This window comes from Pangasianodon hypophthalmus, chromosome 2 (assembly GCF_027358585.1).
Source record: "Pangasianodon hypophthalmus isolate fPanHyp1 chromosome 2, fPanHyp1.pri, whole genome shotgun sequence".
Classification (NCBI taxonomy): Eukaryota; Metazoa; Chordata; class Actinopteri; order Siluriformes; family Pangasiidae; genus Pangasianodon; species Pangasianodon hypophthalmus.
This window is the reverse complement of record NC_069711.1, coordinates 7,961,919-7,979,958: the sequence shown is the minus strand read 5'-3', so window position 1 is coordinate 7,979,958 and position 18,040 is coordinate 7,961,919. Positions and strand designations below refer to the sequence as shown.

The 18,040-nt window shown below is 38.8% G+C and overlaps 1 protein-coding gene across 11 annotated transcripts in view; it reads right to left on the bottom strand.

Moving 5' to 3' along the window:
- Positions 1–18,040, bottom strand: part of foxp1b (forkhead box P1b) — a 165,476-nt gene that overhangs the window by 138,648 nt on the left and 8,788 nt on the right. For all 11 annotated transcript variants that reach the window (XM_034310961.2, XM_034310965.2, XM_053231834.1 and 8 more), the window contains one exon: positions 7,942–8,027. The gene's annotated coding sequence lies outside the window, so the exon portion shown is untranslated. The remainder of the gene's footprint in view (positions 1–7,941; positions 8,028–18,040) is intronic.

Here is an 18,040-nt window from a genome sequence, read left to right as displayed (position 1 = left end):
ATCCAGGCAACCAGAATTAGCTTTTTTGACGCCCTGAGGGAACCGCCGGAAACTCCTCTGAATGCGTCCGAGCCTGATGCTGCTACATCTTAATGCCTGGCAGCACAGACAGAGCGGCAGTAACCCGAGAGCTACAGGCCCCAAATGAAAGCTGCATGAAGGTGAGGATAGTGAATAATATCTCCGCAAAAAGATGATCACACAGTGACAGTTTTACCGAACGATAAATAAATGGAGCTAAAAAGGGAAAAGCGGGAGACAGAGTGTCGGCAGGCGTGGGGGAGACGTACAGAAGAGCTGCCGCAAGCTGAAAGCAAAAGCATAAATAAAGGCAGGCACGTCTTTTTACCTTCCTCAATTATCCGTCTTTTGACACGCAAGCTGAGCACATTGTAATTAACATGGAGAGAGATAATGGGGTCTCGAGCCAATGATCAATCTGGCACATATATTATCTGCCTCTTTTACTCAGCCCTGTTCACATTATTTTTAAAAGGAGGGGAGGAAAGAAATTCAGTTGCAGACTGCCATTTTTAATAATCCCAGCACTGATCTAGTTTACCACTTCATCAGTGGAACCTTTCCTTTTCAAGTATAAATACAGCCACAATGATTACGACACGTTCAGGGCAGTAGACACTTTTTAAAAATAAAAACCGCAAAATATAATAAGTATCCTGTTAAAGATGTACACTAGAAGAAAGATACCTGAACAGTACAGTGGAAAAACAGGGTCAGAGTACCATATATTCACAAATAAGTGACCTTTATTAAGGCCAGGTTTGCATAATTTCCTCAAGCAACAGTCTTCTTTTCCAAAATCATAACTGTATGATCTGTGTGTGTATGTGTGTGTGTGTGTGGTCTGCTTGCATCTCTACTTTGCCAATATTTGGTGGTCCAGGTTCACAGATCTGTATTAAACATTTATTCTGCTGAAGAATTCCTCCAGCTGAATAAAATTTTCCACTAAATCTATTCATTACAATGTATTAACATTGTAAATGACAAAAATAAATATGATAAAATATAAAATATATGATAAAAAATGATTTCTATGAAATACACTTCTACATTATTGACAATATGTATCATCGTATCACTATCTCACTAACTGCCGAACATTAAAACCAAAAAAAAATAAAATTTTTATTTATAAAAAAAGAAATAATTATTTAAACACTGAAAAAGGATTTTTTTTTTTTAAGATTAAGTACAGAGAGCTCATATCACATTGGCTGCTTCCAGTCAGCTTTTAATCATTCAAAAATATATACAGTGGGGTTCAAAAGTCTGAAACCATATTGAACATCTTTTTTTTTTTTTAATTGAAACTGGAAATAAACAGAAAATTGTAGAATTGTGAACATTCTAAAACCAAAAAAAGAAGATGTGCAAAATCTTGACTCTTCAATATTCATGATGTTAAACAATTTCTAGGTCCCTATTTAAATGTAAGCAAATTTCTGATCCAGAGCATGTTAACTCCTTTGTACAAAAGGTCAGATTTTCCATGAGCCTTAGCCCTTCCAATGAAGTGTGTGGTCAGATGACCCTCCGATGGATTTGATCTAATATGGATCATAAGAGTTTGCACAAACTTGTGGAGTCTGTGTCAGCTCGATTGCACACTGTCATTAAAGCGCAACGGGAGCTCTGTGGTTAAGACGTTGGACTACACAACAGAAGGTCAAGAGTTCAAATCCCATCACTGCCAAGCTGCTGCTGCTGGGCCTTTGAGCAAGGCCTTTAAACCTCAGCTGCTCAGTTGCAGAAATGAAATAAATGTAAGTTGCTCTGGATAAGGGTGTCTGCCAAATGCCATGAATGTAAAGCAAAAAGGGGACATACCAAATACTATGAAACTCTGAAATTTATGTAAATATTTCAAAGTTTCTACTTTTCATGCAAGTTGTTGCTGATAACATAATTTGTGTTAAAAAGAAAAAGAATGCCAAACAAAAGCTTTTTCCACTAGTGGACACAGACTTTTGGACCCCACTGTATACAATTTGAAAAAATTAAAAATAAGACATCCTGATATCTCAGAAAAGCATATTGTGACAATTGATTAAATGTCAATATAATATTTTAATACAGTGCATTTCTCAACACACATAGGGTATTAAAAAAAGTCAAACCTAAACAAAGCAAAAAAAAAAATCTAATATTTATACCTGGACCATTCCAAAGTTTTTTAACAAGACAAAGACGAGGTAGCATGTAAGTGTTAATAAATCCTTAATTACAGTAGTGTATTCTCAAATCAACCCAAATAACAAACCTTCACAGCGTTAAACCCAAGCATCAGTACAAGTCTGAACAATTATAAAAGCAAGTTAAAAGATCATTACTATTTAAACAAGGGAGCCATGAATAAAAAGTAGAGTCTATGTCTCACTGCAGTCCTCAGCTTCATTACAGCCATTGAGCTTAGATACATGGACAGCACATTTTAAAGTCACTAGACAAACGCTGTCTCTGTCTTCAGAGCTCAGAGTAGTTGGTGAGAATGAGTTAACAAATACTCATACACCTTATACAGTATATCTATTACTTGTCCTAAAGGTTTACTATGATGTTGGGAGTAACTATATAAAAAATTCCACCTATTCAGACTCGGTGTGAACATAAACGCATTAATTAATTCCTTTAATAAAACTCACAGGCCTACACAGCACTCATAGGCCTATTACCCTAAATCCTGAATAGTAGATGCACAGTGGTGATTTTTTCCAAAAGCTTTCATTGTATTGACATGTTTTTGTGCAACAAACACAATTTTTCTTTAAATTCATGTTGTCAAAAAATCCAAAAATCACTCAGACAAATTTTTATCTCTTTGGTTCTTCTGTTATGTTTTATGAAATTTCCTGCAGTTCCTGCTAAAAAAAAACTGCAATCTTGATTCATTTCTCAAATCAGTTTGATTCAAGAACAGTGTTAATTCTGCAGCACTTGCACTCAAGCACAATTATTTCCCCTTATTTGCTGTGACCAATGACTATAGGTATTGCACCATGTGACCTCACCAGAAGTGTGGCAAGTCTCCAGAAGTAAAAGGGGAGAAACAATGCTGGAAAGCTAAGCTATGACCTGGTTGTTGTTAGAAGAGATAAATTTGATAAATTTCAAACATTTGACAAATGTTTAATATTATATCTCGAATATGAAACCCCCAACTAGTACACAGAAGATGACTAAATGTCAAAGCTCACCAGTGACACATTACACACAGAGAGTGTTAATCACAACCGTTTTTCACCCCCAAGTGGCTTATGTGTTTCTATCGGCAGAAGAACAGAAGAACTGTCATGACTAATTATTTAACCAGCCGTTAATATTGGTGGTTTCTTTTTAACTTTGGGAGGACACACTGTGCTCTTGGCATATTAGTATGATTAAAGTTTTATCTTAAATAGAAGTTATTTTTGCTCAGGATTTAGGCGATTAAAGTACAAATGTGCCAGAAGTTCCATAATTCAAAATGCAGACTAGCCATGATCAGATCAGAAAATGAACAGTGACGCATTAGCAAAAATCACTGTTTAAATCAGTTTAACGGCAACATGGCTTCCACATGGAATCAGGATATACATCCACCCACAGACTCAGACGCACCCACACCCACACACTACTTCTGTCTCTCTGCCCTGTTTCCACTCCACTCCCAATCTCTGTGACCTGCACTAACCTGGCTCCCTCTTCCCTGTTGTTCAGGCAGGAAGCACCGTTGAGTGACCGCTGGTAGGGCCAGCCCAGACCCAGACCTGTACCACAATACAGGCCAGCACCCTGAACTCCAACACACACATGCGCACACACACACACACACACACTTAATCAAACCTGCAGCAAGGGAAAGGAGGGGGTGTGTGAGGTGGCATCCTGTGTGAAATTTCACTGTAAATAAATACTTTTTTCTCTCTTTCTAACTACTCTCTCCACTTCCGTCATCTGCCACTTCCAGGTCCCCGCAATCACCTTTAAGTCTAAACAGGAAAGTGTGTGCGTGTGTGTGTGTGTGTGTGTGTGTGTGTGTGTGTGTATGTGTATGTGTGGAAACACCAGCATTAATTTGCTGTTCACTGCAAGTTTCTTTGTTGTTTCCTCTACACAAATGCACGCACACATACATACACATATACACTCACACACACACACACACACAAGGCCAGCTGTCCAGGACTTCATCCAGGCCCCCAGTTCTTTTCCTGACACCACTCTTTGCAACATCGGCCCAACGTCACTGAAACAGGAAGCCACAGTTAGGGGTGGCTGCAAGTTTTTATGAGTAGGAATATTTCACAGAAACTAACAAGTAATTGAAACTAGATTGAAACTAGCGGCATTTAGTTAAGTTGGTCGTATATGCCTAATGTTATATGACCTATACAGCCTCACACATTCATTTAAGGTGTGAACGAGACACTGGGATGACTAGGTGATCTCTAGTGAGCAGCCGCCAATAAAAGCCACAGACTGATTAAAAAATAATAAACTATCCTTCTTCTGGCCTAGCTGCTCTCTCAGAGTGGCTATCCTTTTAATATTTTAATTTTAATTTATTTTAAGCATACTATAAATAGTATATTAAATTAATAGTCATGTGCCTGCTGAATATTCTGTATATACCTCCAAACACACAAGTCACGTCTCTTTAAATGTCATTTGCTGCTTCTGGAAAATAAGAGTGTACACGTACAAGAAGTAAAGACCAGAATTTCATACAAAATTATTTAGCGAATCCCAGTATTAATTACCGAGGAGTTCAAGATGTGCAAATGAATTAAAAAAAAATGCTTCAACGAACAATTGACCGATGAAGTCAGGAGCCCTTGAGTGACATGTGTTATGGATCTGATGCTGAAGGAGAGGCGGCTGAGTCAGGCCAGTAATCCGATGGTATATGGAGTGGCGCAGGAGGCCACGTGTTAAACTGTGGCTAAATGAGTGTTATGTTTCCAGTCAAATGGCTGTAAGCCTGCATAGCAACCTGTGTACCAAACAGCACATGATCTGGCACTAAGAAAAGGGCAAAATACACACTTCTCAATCCCAAGGCTAGCTAGAAGTCAATTGTAGGCCTCCATTTCATTCATGGCCACAAATAAGCAACTAAAGGCCTCAACATGCTTCAGTGTCCTCCAAGGCCACTCAACACGTCTGAGCATAGACAACTACACAATTAGATCAACTTGTTTTGTAAAAGAGAGACAAACATGAGCATCAGAGTTCAATGCTAAGCCACAGACACCTTTTTCTATCACTTGTGAACCAAAACTATTAGAAAGAACCATACTGATGGACTAGGGTGGGAACAGATAGAAGTGCTCACGTGTTTAGATAGGTCAAATGCTGACAACTTGACATCACTGAGGTGGTTTATCGCTCTATTTTTTTCTGCACATTACATTTCAGTTCAGCACCCATGGTGACCTCTGTTTTTTGCAAACTATCACTCCCTGCACACAAACACTCATACACATACACACACACACACACACACACACACACACACAAGTATTATGTAATTAAAGGTCAGAAAGCCAAAGAATGCACATGCATAGGGGAGTGAGGATGTTACATACATTTTCATCTGTACATCCATCTCTTACGAAACTGCTAGCATTTGCCATTCGCTAAGGCTTGGTAGCATTTTGTGCTACAGGAGAAACCAATAACATGCAGAAGTTCCAACACTGCTAACAAGCTAATCCTAGCAGGCAGAGAGAAAAAGCTCCATACTAACAGATTAAACGATAAAACTTATCAGTTCAACTAATAATTAACTCAGCAACCAGCTGAGTGTTTAAGCTTACTTTATACAACTGTTACCAAATGAACACCAGGCCATATCCAGTCTGCAGTCCGGTCCATGTCAGATATTATATATGATAATAAACTGTGTACAAATGTATTGATACAAGAGTAACTGATCATGTGATACCACTGAGTTTCAAAAATCAACAGAATGCTGGTTCTCGTAATGTAATTTTGGAGAGAATGGAGGTGTAAGATTAGATTTTTTTTAGATGTGTGTCAATAAGAAAACAAAAGACCTCCACTTAATAATTTGCAGTTTCTTAAATTTTTTTTAACCACCCAGAGACCACAGTCCCACCCATTTTTTTTCTCTCGACAGAGGTCCAAAAATTCACAACTCAATGTTCACCTACATAAAGTCAGCACACAGCAAAAACAAATACATCTTTCACGTCCTGTGTCCTTTCCCCTTCAGTGAATCGGCTTTTCTGCCTCTTTTATTTGTAGAGCACTTTTAACAATAGACCTGATCTGCAGAATCCAGATGCAGATTTATATTTAGATCCATTTAGAGATATTTAGAAATCTGAAAAGTGTAGGTTTCAGCTGTCTCTCTGAGCAAAGGGTCAAAAGCCATAAACGCTATGGCTAAACTATAGATGCTGCCACCTCTGAAAGGATTCTGAAATGGATAGGGAAAAAATTACGTTTTCCCTTAGTCTTCCTTAGCTTAGGCCTTTGTTTCGTTTTACTCACTGAATCTAACGGATGTGTGACACCCTTCCTTTCAACGGTTAAGGGCCTACACAGCCCTCATCTCTCGGTGATTCCAGTTCAGCCTCTGCTGTGTGCAAAGATCCTTCATGCAAGATATGAATTAGTGAAAAAGCGGAGCCTGGAGCATAACCGCTGGCCAAATGCATCATCAGCACTTGAAATGGAGAGAGAGCATGTGTGAGAGGGAGAGAAAGGGGATAAAGCGCTTGGCTGAAGCTCCTCCTCATTGGCACAGATCAATGTTTCACGCCGCTGCCCACCACAAGCCTGCAAATGAGGCGTTAAGTGTAGTGGCCACTGCTGCAGACAGTGAATATACCATTCCTCTCTTCTCTCCTTCTATCCTCTCCTTCGCTTCACATTTCTATCAGCGTGAGTCGGGGGTCACCTGTGGTGCCCGCCAAATAGCAAGTCACCTTCAATGTTATTCATTAACGCAACACTAAAGCAGCCCGATGCAAAAAAAAAATTTATAATTCAATTTTTATTCTTATATAGTATATATGGTATTGTTTAGGGTAAGGCAAACATAATGTTTTTTGTAACTGATGTTTAACATAATTAACTGCCAGGCAAAAAAAAGTTTTTTGTAGAAACGCACTAAAGCCAAACACTTTCATGGAGATCACTGGCAAGAGATGGAGGGATGAGTATGGAGAGGGTGCAGACAGATTCTGGAGTCAAGGTCTGCAATTAATTGCACATGGATTCCATTACCTCAGCGCAAATGTCACTGTCGCCTCTCTGTTGGGCATGTGTGCATGGGTGTGTGTGCAGACGTGTGTGTATTGGTGTTGTGTCGGCAGGTTGGAAGCATCGCGCCAAAATGGTGCAGAAAAATTATGCACATATTCATTCTGTCTCTCTGTCTCTGTCTCTCTCTTGCTCACACACACACACACACACACACACAAACACACACACACACACACAAACGCGCGCGTAGACAACAGTGGCAAATGAGGGAGACGCATAAAAAAGGGTGTACTGCTGACACATTGGCTGAAGTGACAGCTTTGGTTTGGCGTTTTCTACAAAAGGCAGTTCATCCCTACTGACATGCATTTTTAATTATATTACAAGACCTATGCTCAAGTCATCCTTCCGGAATGTAACATGGGGCAATTAAGCCTGTTCTCACACAGCTGCACCTGTCATTTAAATCTATTAAAGGTGATGCACATACATTCTACACATTGCTATACACATTGCTATAAGATCTAAGAATGCTTTACAATAAAATGTAAAGAGACAAGCTAACATAAAATATGATTCAAGTAAACAACTTAATATTAATTACTAAGAACTATTAATGTACTGCAATTTCTACTGTGTAAAATGTTCGTTCACTCCAATATCCAAAAGATCTCTTAATGAAAAGCTCTAATGTTGAAATACCTTCATCAGTTGTTCTGAAAAGATTGACATTCCATTCCTCCAATCAAAATTCACCACAGCACTGCAAGGGGGTGAACATCAAAGACCTGAAATAGAGACAGGATCGAGAGAGAGAGATAGAGCGAGAAAGAGAGAGAGAGAAAGAGAGAGATGCAAATTAACATCAGCAAATTATAAACAGGAACAGATACCATGTACCATATAAAGGTGGGGAGCGTCCCTTCAATTTACACAACCCACATAAACACGGCTGACTCAAACAGTGAGGAAAAAACACAAAAACGTGATGAAATCCAACCACAAACGTTGATTTGAACTGTGACAAACTAATTCCAGAAGTTCTCAGAACGACCTAAATGCATCTTAACACTTGTCAACATTTCATTTTTTTCTCTAACAGAAAGCACTTCTGACTTTAGTGATATTTATCCATCTAATAATCAGGTAAAATATGCAGCGCAGTTACAACAACAAATGTCAATGACTCGCAGGCCAACTCATAACTATAAACGCTGTGTCCACAAACTGCCAGTCAGAATTCTTCAGAACGTCAACGGGTGGGTTAACCAAGTGACACACAGTCTTGATAAATCTGCATAGCCCATCACTTGGCCAGATTTGCATAATAAAATGGCCCTGTCTGTGGTCAGCGTTTTGTAAAGTGCTCCTATTGAAAGACGGGACGAAGGGAAAGTGAGAGATGAAAAAGACTGCAACAGCCATTCATTAAGCTGATCTGTGTTTTGATGGTCTAAGATCATGGTGTCACACACCCACAAGTTCTTACTTCATTTCAGATCCCAGCACGGCTTTTGACTTTTCAGCTGTCAAAATACACAATCTAAAATGACTCTTTGTCTGTACCAAAAGCAGACACGCACACAAAAAAAAAAATAAAATAAAATACAGCACCTGCCGGCACACCTACATGTAATTTAAGCGAGAGGACTCTCGACAAAAAATGCTAACGCCGTTACCAAGGGACTCCACTTGGGAGCGGAGAACAGATCCCTGCCATCTCCATTAAATCCATCCCCTGCTCCAGATAAGAGCCGTCTGATTAGCTGTGTTCCTCTCATTACAGCAGGGGAAAATATGCAGAATGTGGGCTCCTCTGATTTTTATGACTCCGACATTACAGACGTTATGTGGTGGACAGACAGCAGGGGGGACATAGATGGAGAGACAGAGAGCAAAAAAAATAAAAAATAGGAAAGGGAGGGGGAGGGGACAGAGCAAAAGGAAGAAGAGTTTAGAAAGCAAAAAGAGAGCCGAACAGGTATTGGTAACGTGTTACTAAAGATGAGAAAAAAGACACAGAGAAAAGTTCACAATATAGAACAAGTGTAAAGACAAACATTTTTGACATTTGTCTGATTATTCCTGTGAGAACCTTCCATTGACATAATTAGCCAAAAGAAAGCTTTTATTTATTTATTTATTTGTATGTTTGTTTGTTTAATAAGAGGTGCAGCTTTTTTATTTAATAAAATTTCTCATAGTAGAGACCAGTCAAAGATCCCCACAAGGTCAACTCTGTCAGATATTTAGACATTAGGTCATTATCAACATATAAACACACACACACAGCTAGAAAGCAGGGATGGACAATACAAATAGAATTCTACATATAGCTGGAATTTCTTGCATTGTATTGAAACAAACTAATTAACCTGCAATTTGTCACATTGCTTTTTTTTTTTTTTTCTAGATCACAACAATGCCAAGGCATTTTTAGGATTTTATCAAAAACACTTACAAACATATCTTGGAACCTCTGAGATCTTACAGAACACAATAAAAATACTGGCAATAATGTGATAGGAATTAACACACAATATACTCTGCAGTCCTTAAAGGGACACAAAATAACCTGTAAAGCAAAACAAGTTATAGACATTTTCAAAGAGATAACTACTTATCAGCTGATTTGTGTTAAATGCTCTGACAAAAAAAAAAAAAAAAAAAAAAAAAAGCTTCTGAATGTTCTCTGTGTGTTGTGTGTATGGCCCAAAATAAATGTTTCTAATGTTTACAAATCAGGTGATGCTTTAACGTCATCCATTATGTGATGTTGCACAGATCAGGAGTTGCAATCAACCTGGAGTTTCCTTCATTTATTAAAGTTTAACTATTATTAGTCACTATTATTGCCACAGATCAAACATGATGATACAGAATAGCAATTAAATAAGGAAACGAAATTTTTGTGCAGCTAATTATTAAATGCTTGATCTCAGATCCTTAACTGACTCTAAATGAGTGCTTTTTGAAAAGCAGGCACATCTGGAGGGTAAACCTGCATACAGATAAAAGACACAGTCAGTGCTGGCATTGCAGGGATTTTTAACAACTGCTAAGAACCATTTTCACTACTGAGTTCTCTTTTTCTTTTTCGAAACTCTTCACATGGGTAGTACAACAGTCTATTTGAGCCAAAACAATGAACAATTTTTTCCTTATACGAATACAACAGGCATTCAGTGAACACAATTTCCAAAATTCTTTCATTCACGTCTCACTCAGGGTCAGCTGCAAATTACAAAATGGTGACACTGAGCTCCTAAACCTAACATGAAAATAAACCTCATATCACTTTACTAAGTCACACGTACTATACTGAACAACAATCAAAGCCACAAAAAAATGACAATTGTTATGGAGACAATTTATTTGTTCCTACATATAATTTTTTTTACAGTTTTGTAATGTTTTTTTCTGTTGTAGATCAACTAATGAATAATGAAGTAATTACAAGAGTAACGCCACAGAGCAAATAATTGTTTATTACTTTATACATTTCTGTCAATAAATGTATAAATAATGCCAATAATGCTCTGCAATAATGTCAACGGTCGTTAGTGTTTCTGAAGTGATTGTGCTGTAATTGACAAAGTATTCTTGTTACAAAGACACTAGCATTAAAGTTTTGGTGGAATTAGATTATTTTGTTTATGCGTTGAATGCTATCAAGCATTTTGGGCATAAAATGAAATGTTGTGCCAATTTGGAGAGATGTGTGAGAAAAGTTCTGGAAAAAAAAGTGAATGTCGTACCGAAAAACACTTGTTAGCAAATATGTGGTGTTCTACGAGTGTTTAATTAGAGTGATAAAAAAAATTTGGACTTTTCCCAGGGAAAAATTATTATGTAATTTCCAGGTAATTTCTAACATTTAATAATAAACATTTCACAATTCATTTCACAACCTGTTCTTTGGATAGATTTTCACATTTTAGAGTACTGAAAATCAAATTACTTAAACAAAAATTGCAAAATATCTGGCCATAAAAAGTCTGGTCACAAATCCTGGTAGCAGTACAAACCCCACAAAACAATCCTCCCCAAATCTAGGTTTTCAGTTTTACATAAATCAAATCATTTCATATCATCTAACGTTCAAAAAAAATGCACAAGGCATACATCAGACCAAGTACGACACTGAATGAGGAGACCAGTTCAACAAACATCCCTCAAATGACCTCTTCTGCACAGACCAATTATAAGAGTCGTGTTTCCAGTGCACACACACACACACACACACACACACACACACACACACACACACACTTTCTCTTGACCTGTTGGTACAGAGGAAAAGAGGCTGGAGAAGAGCTGTGTGATTTACAGGCCTTCCCTAAGACCTGCAGACAAGGTTACAGGGTCAGCACAGGCATTAAAAGGTCAGTGTGTGGCCCACTCGGGGACAATTACTCGCGGTCGCGGCTAAGTGGACACTTGATTGAATACGACGGCGCTGGGAATGCCGCAGCCTCGCCGATACCAATTCCCAGAGCCATTTAGAATAAAAGACCCTCGTGATAGGCCGCCTTTATGGCCCAAATTCATCTTCCTTTGCACTTTAAGAAGGATTTAAAAGAAAGGAAAAAAAAAAGAAAGAAAAAACGTGATAGAGGGTTATTCTCTAGATGAGGCAGTGACGAACATTAGTGTCAAGTACTAACGTTGAGTAGCAAACACAAGGTGAGCAGGAGGGATGTTTTGTGGAATTAACATGGCAGTTAATCTCAGTGTGGGCTTGTTTTGTTCTCATGCTGCACGTGTTAACAAGTGTTTCTGATGCATGTTACAAGCTGTGACAATTAAACGTGATACAGAGCTAAACAAGGCATACTTCAGTGATACAGACTGTGTGCATCCAATTAACGCAGGCAGATATTTTTTTTGAGACCTGGAAAACTTTATGCATTAGCACATTGATTGTGACTTCAAAACCACAGACCAAACCAGACAGACATACCTCCCAATTACCACAGTCACAATACACCACACCCACCAATTTTCCAGGTGTCTGTAAAGATTTGTAGTAATGTTTTCCCAAATTGACCCACTACGTATTTCCTGTATATTCATGTACATGAACAAATGGCATATTTTATTTATATAAATATTATAGATTTTTATTTTATGGCTTCTACATTATCGAGTCAGTACAAAGCCCAGCACAAAATTAAATGTTACAGAAAAATATTTAGGTCAGTAATGAAAGCTGCATATTACGTAAGAGACACTTTTCAGACAAAAAAAAACATAATGTAGGCTGCTGGGTTTTACTGCAAAAATAAGAAGCAAGTGTGACAGTCAAAGTCTCCAAAAGAACTGTGTCTGGTTTCACAAGATGCTCAGTAAAACATACCAGGTAATTTCTTTATACAACTGCACACACTGTGCCTGAGACTACTTTTTTTTTTTTAAAGCAGAGGGTCATCACCGCAAATATTGACTTGGTTTCATTTATTACTGTTTACTGCTCTTTATAGTACTTTTTTAATGTAGTAACATCTAATTTCATTATTTTTGAAGGCATCTTCGCTCTACAGCATTCCTTTTCATGTGCCAAGACTTTTGCACAGTTCTGTGTGTATGTATGTGTATATCACACACATACATATAAATATATATACACACAGTATATGCACACAAAGAATGATGTGAAAAGCACCAGTTCTGCATTCTGCAAGTAGAAATACCTTAATAAGGAGAGGGTTAGAAAGAAAATGGCCAGACTGGTTTGAGCTGACATGAAGGCTACAAAAACTCACATAACCACTCTTTACAACTGTGGTGAGCAGAAAAGTATCTCAAAATGTATAATAAATCAAAAACCTCATTGTGGGTCATTTCAGCACCCAAAAGCGCTACCAACTTTGAACGACAAAGGCTGCATGCTCCTCTCCTGCTGTTAATGTGCTGTGTATTAGAAAAAAATAACTCAAAGGAAAGGGTCATGATATGCAGAGTCAACATATTTTCTGTGCAAAATGACACGGTTGAAACGAAAACTGAAATGTGTATGTGTTTCCTGTACAATGGTGGCAAATATCTGCCTTTTCAGGAAACAAATGTCACATTAAAGGACTCTCACTTTCTGACTCATTAATGAATTTACACTTACTGCTGTTGAAAGTGCAAACTTATATTCTTACATCCACATAAAAACACACTTTGTGCAGACATAAAATCTTTGAACATGATTGTTTACACATTTCTTGTCTGTAGAAAGCAAATCCCCACATGGTGCCACCCGAGCAACCTGGTCCAGCAGCTGCACGCTGGTAAATAGGGCACATGGCATAGTTCTCAAAACCTAAAGAGCAGTGTGCAGCAGCAATGCCTTGTGAAGGCCTAATCTAAAGGCAGACAGAGGGATGGAGAGCAGAAAAAAGGAGAAAGACAGAAAAAAGAGCACCAGAGGGAAATTGTGAGACATCGAGAGAGAGAGAGAGAGAGAGAGAGAGAGAGAGAGAGACAGAGCACTAACAGGGAAGAGCGAAAGGGGGAGGTAAAGAATAGAAAAAAGCAATGTACCCTGGCAATGTCTTCTACACCTCCTACAAACAGAACCACATTTTACAAGAAATAATAAACAAGAGGAAAAAACATGTTTCTCAGTGCTGGCTGGACTAACTCCTTAACATAGAACCCTGCTGCATTTGTTTGATGGTGTTATTTAACCTGCAAACTTCAATAGTTTAATGAAATACGATTATTTTGCTCTCATACACAAATACATATGAACACTCAAACACATCATGATTTGCTTTGCACAAGACTAAGAATGTATGTGTACACTGATCAGCCATAACATCAAAACCACTGAGAGGTGAAGTGAATAACATTGATTATATCGGTACAGTGGCACCTGCCAAGGGGTGAGATATATTAGGGAGCAAGTGAACAGTCAATTCTCGAAGCTGATGTGTTGGAAGCACAAAAAATGGGCAAGTGTAAGGATCTGAGTGACTTTGACAAGGGCCAAATTGTGATGACTAGACGACTGGGTCAGTGCATCTCCAAAACGGCAGGTCTTGTGAGGTGTTCCTGGTATGCAGTGGTTAGTACCTAACAAAAGTGGTCCAAGGAAGGACAACCGGTGAACTGGCGACAGGGTCATGGGTGCCAAAGGCTCAGTGATGTGCATGGAGAGCGAAGGCTAGCAGATCCGGTCCAATTCCATCCCACTGAAGAGCTACTGTAGTGCAAATTGCTGAAAACATTAATGCTGGCTATGATAGAAAGGTGTCAGAACACATAGCGCATCGCTGCTTGCTGCATATGGGGCTGCGTAGTCGCAGACCAGTCAGAGTGCCCATGCTGACCTGTCCAGCACCAAAAGTGCCTACAATGGGCATATGAGCATCAGAATTAGACCATGGAGCAATGGAAGAAGGTGGCCTGGTCTGATGAATCATGTTTTCTCTTACATCATTTGGATGGGTGCATGTGCGTCGCTTACCTGGGGAGGAGATGGCACCAGGATGCACTATTGGAAGAAGGCAAGCTGGCGGAGGCAGTGTGATGCTCTTGGTGATGTTCTGCTGGGAAACCTTGGGTCCTGGCATTCATGTGGATGTTATTTTGACATGTACCAGCTACCTAAACATTGTTGCAGACCAAGTACACCCCTTCATGGCAACAGTATTCCCTAATGTCAGTGGCCTCTTTCAGCAGGATAATGCACCCTGCCACACTGCAAAAATTGTTCAGGAATGGTTTGAGGAACATGACAAAGAGTTCAAGTTGTTGACTTGGCCTCCAAACTCCCCAGATCTCAAACAAGTCCGATCTATGGAGGCCCCACCTCGCAACTTACAGGCCTTAAAGGATCTGCTGCTAACATCTTGGTGCCAGATACCACAGCACACCTTCAGAGATCTTGTGGAGTCCATGCCTCGACAGGTCAGAGCTGTTCTGGTGGCACAAGAGGGACCTACACAATATTAGGCAGGTGGTTTTAATGTTATGGCTGATCGGTAACGCAAACATCTTGATGCTCTGAATTAAATTTGTTCTCCTTGCCTATGAAACATGTATTCTAATCCATCCAGGTAGATTGCAAAGCTTCCCGAGCTCTTCTGCTCCGATTTCTTTTTCCTCACTCTTGGTTTTTCACTGCAAAAGTACTGCTCAACCAATCAGAACGGGTAAAGGATGTTGACAAATTACACTGGTAGATCTACAGACGTAGATGTGACTTACCTCACAGCTAGCATGTTGATAGTACAGGATTTTGAACAGGATGGTTTGGCATGAAACTATGTTTTAACATATCTCAGTTTTATTGAACTATCATTTTAGATATGATTTTGAAACATTGAACATAGTCTCCCATTTTAATAACATGGTGTCCGTAGTTGCAAATCTTTATCTTCTAAGTGGTCAATTTGATACCAAAACATATTAACTTGATACTTACTAACAGAGATAAGGGCTTAATATAAACCATAAATACATTTTGGTAACACTGGCTAAAAGGTTCTCACCCAGTTGAAAATGCTTTGCTTAAAGGTTTCTCTTTGATATCTCAGGAGATTTAATGGGGATTCTCACTTGTTGTTCATTTACATACCAGCTTTGTCACTAACCTTCCTTAGGAGAAACAGAATGAGCCAAAAAAAGAAATGGCATGAGATTTCTCTCAGATTAAAGGAGTCAAAACCAAGCTGGATTTGAACATACACAGTTTGCCACTGTACCACCTGGGAGATTACTGAATGATGTGCAAAAAATGCACTGGATAGTTTACTGAATTTTCAGGTGTTGGGTGAAGTGCATAGCATCTCATCTACAAATACAGTTTTAGTGGCTTGATATAATGCATTCTTAGGTTAATATATTAATACGTGCTCACACAAAACAGAAATCATTGAATCTGGACAATAAATAAGTAGATTTCAGTATTTGGCAAACTCAAATACTCTTTAAACCCATGTTACTACATTTACAACTTAAATTACAGTTGCAGTATAAAGTATGTGACCCATAGTATACTTACATATGCTAGCATATCAAAAATACACTACTGTTCTAGGCTCCAAATATACTTAGACACTATAGTATATCTGAATGAACGGCAGATCTGAGAACAGTGTGAGATGTTGTTGAGATCTCTGCTGAAACTCAAGAGGAAACATGAGATTACTAGGTTGTTTTGTGTCAGCAGAAAAACTTGAGAGACAGAAGAAATCTCTCTTTTATTTCCATCTGATCTCATTGCAGTCTAGGAGAAACTAGAAAGATAAGGAGATCTCTTTTTAGATTTTTTTTTTTTTTTTTTTTTTTTAAGATTTTTCATATGGGCATATGCACTGTAGCACTTCTGTTCATACAACACTGACAGTAAAGTGCACAGCTTTACCAACAAGATGGTTATCTTCAGGTCTGTATTCACACTCAACAAAATGCTCTAACATGCTCTTGAATTAAGAAATTAGCTCTATATTAAATATTATGACAATGACACTTTAATGATAGTTAAATGTATTACTTGAGTAGCTAATATCTATTATTTTTATTACACTGTGGATAATGTAATATTATTCATTTAAATTTTGTAAGGTGTGACTGGTGTGACTATTAGCATTACATTTGTTCTGGGAAATAGACAACACTTTGATGTGCTGGCCTTATGGACAGCACTGCTGAATACAATAGGACCTTTTCATAGTACCTGAACTAATTGTGGAACTACCCACTTTTTGGCGTTTTCGCACCTCCAGAACTGGGTGCGATTTTAGTACCGAACCAAATTAGCTCCTACTCTGGAGCAGGAACCAGCACAACTGGTACTATCCGTGACGTAAGCAGACGTTGATTGGCCAAACACGTACGAAAATGCCCTCACCCTCCATGATTTAAAACGCCGTGTAAACATACTGTAGTGTCAACTTATTTCGCAAGTATGGAGAACAGCGATAGATGGACGCGAGACCATCTCCATCCTCCGGTTGTTTACGTTGTTCTTCTTTGTTACCGTTGTTGAACGCCGTGCACAAATGACGTCACTGTCGAGCGGCTTACGTCACTTCCTAGTGCCCACTGTCAGTGCGAATGCAACCCATAAAAGGGTACTGGGAAATAGCAAAATCGCCCAGTACTTTAGTACTGCAAATTTAGTTCTGGAACTAAAGCGGTGCGAAAGGCCCTAATGAAACCTTGCCTAGCTTACCTAACACTCAGTCACTCAGTTTCAGTAACTGCTTTATCCTGATCAGGGATGTGTTGGATCTTGGGAATACAGTCCGTTGCAGGGCACCAAACACACACACACACACACACATACACACATACACACACTGTACTGGCATATTTTAGGCGGTGGGAAGAAACTAGAGAACCTGGAGGAAACCCGAGCAGACATGGGGAGAACATGCACAGACAGCAACATGAGCTCAGGACCAAACCCGGGACCATGGAACTGTGAGCCAGCGAGGCAGCAGCACTGCGCCATCTCCCTGCCTTTAGCTTACCTAACAAAATGAATGAATATTACATTATTAATGACTTCCCATTCAAAACAATACTACCTTGGTCTTACTTATTATTTCCGCTACCAATGAAAATGTAGATGAACAAGTAGGTATAGTTTAAATGTGAGCATCCTTATTTCCAAACATGAAAAGAATAAATTTGTGCAGCAGCTATGTGATTTCAAGTACATATACAATTTTGTGCCTGAATAAATCAAAACGAATAAGTTTGTCAGTGCACTTGTGCAAAAAAAAGTATGTGAGAAAGCAGAATGAAATATTTATGAGAAACTATATATGCACACATGGCCAAATATTAGCGGATTTGT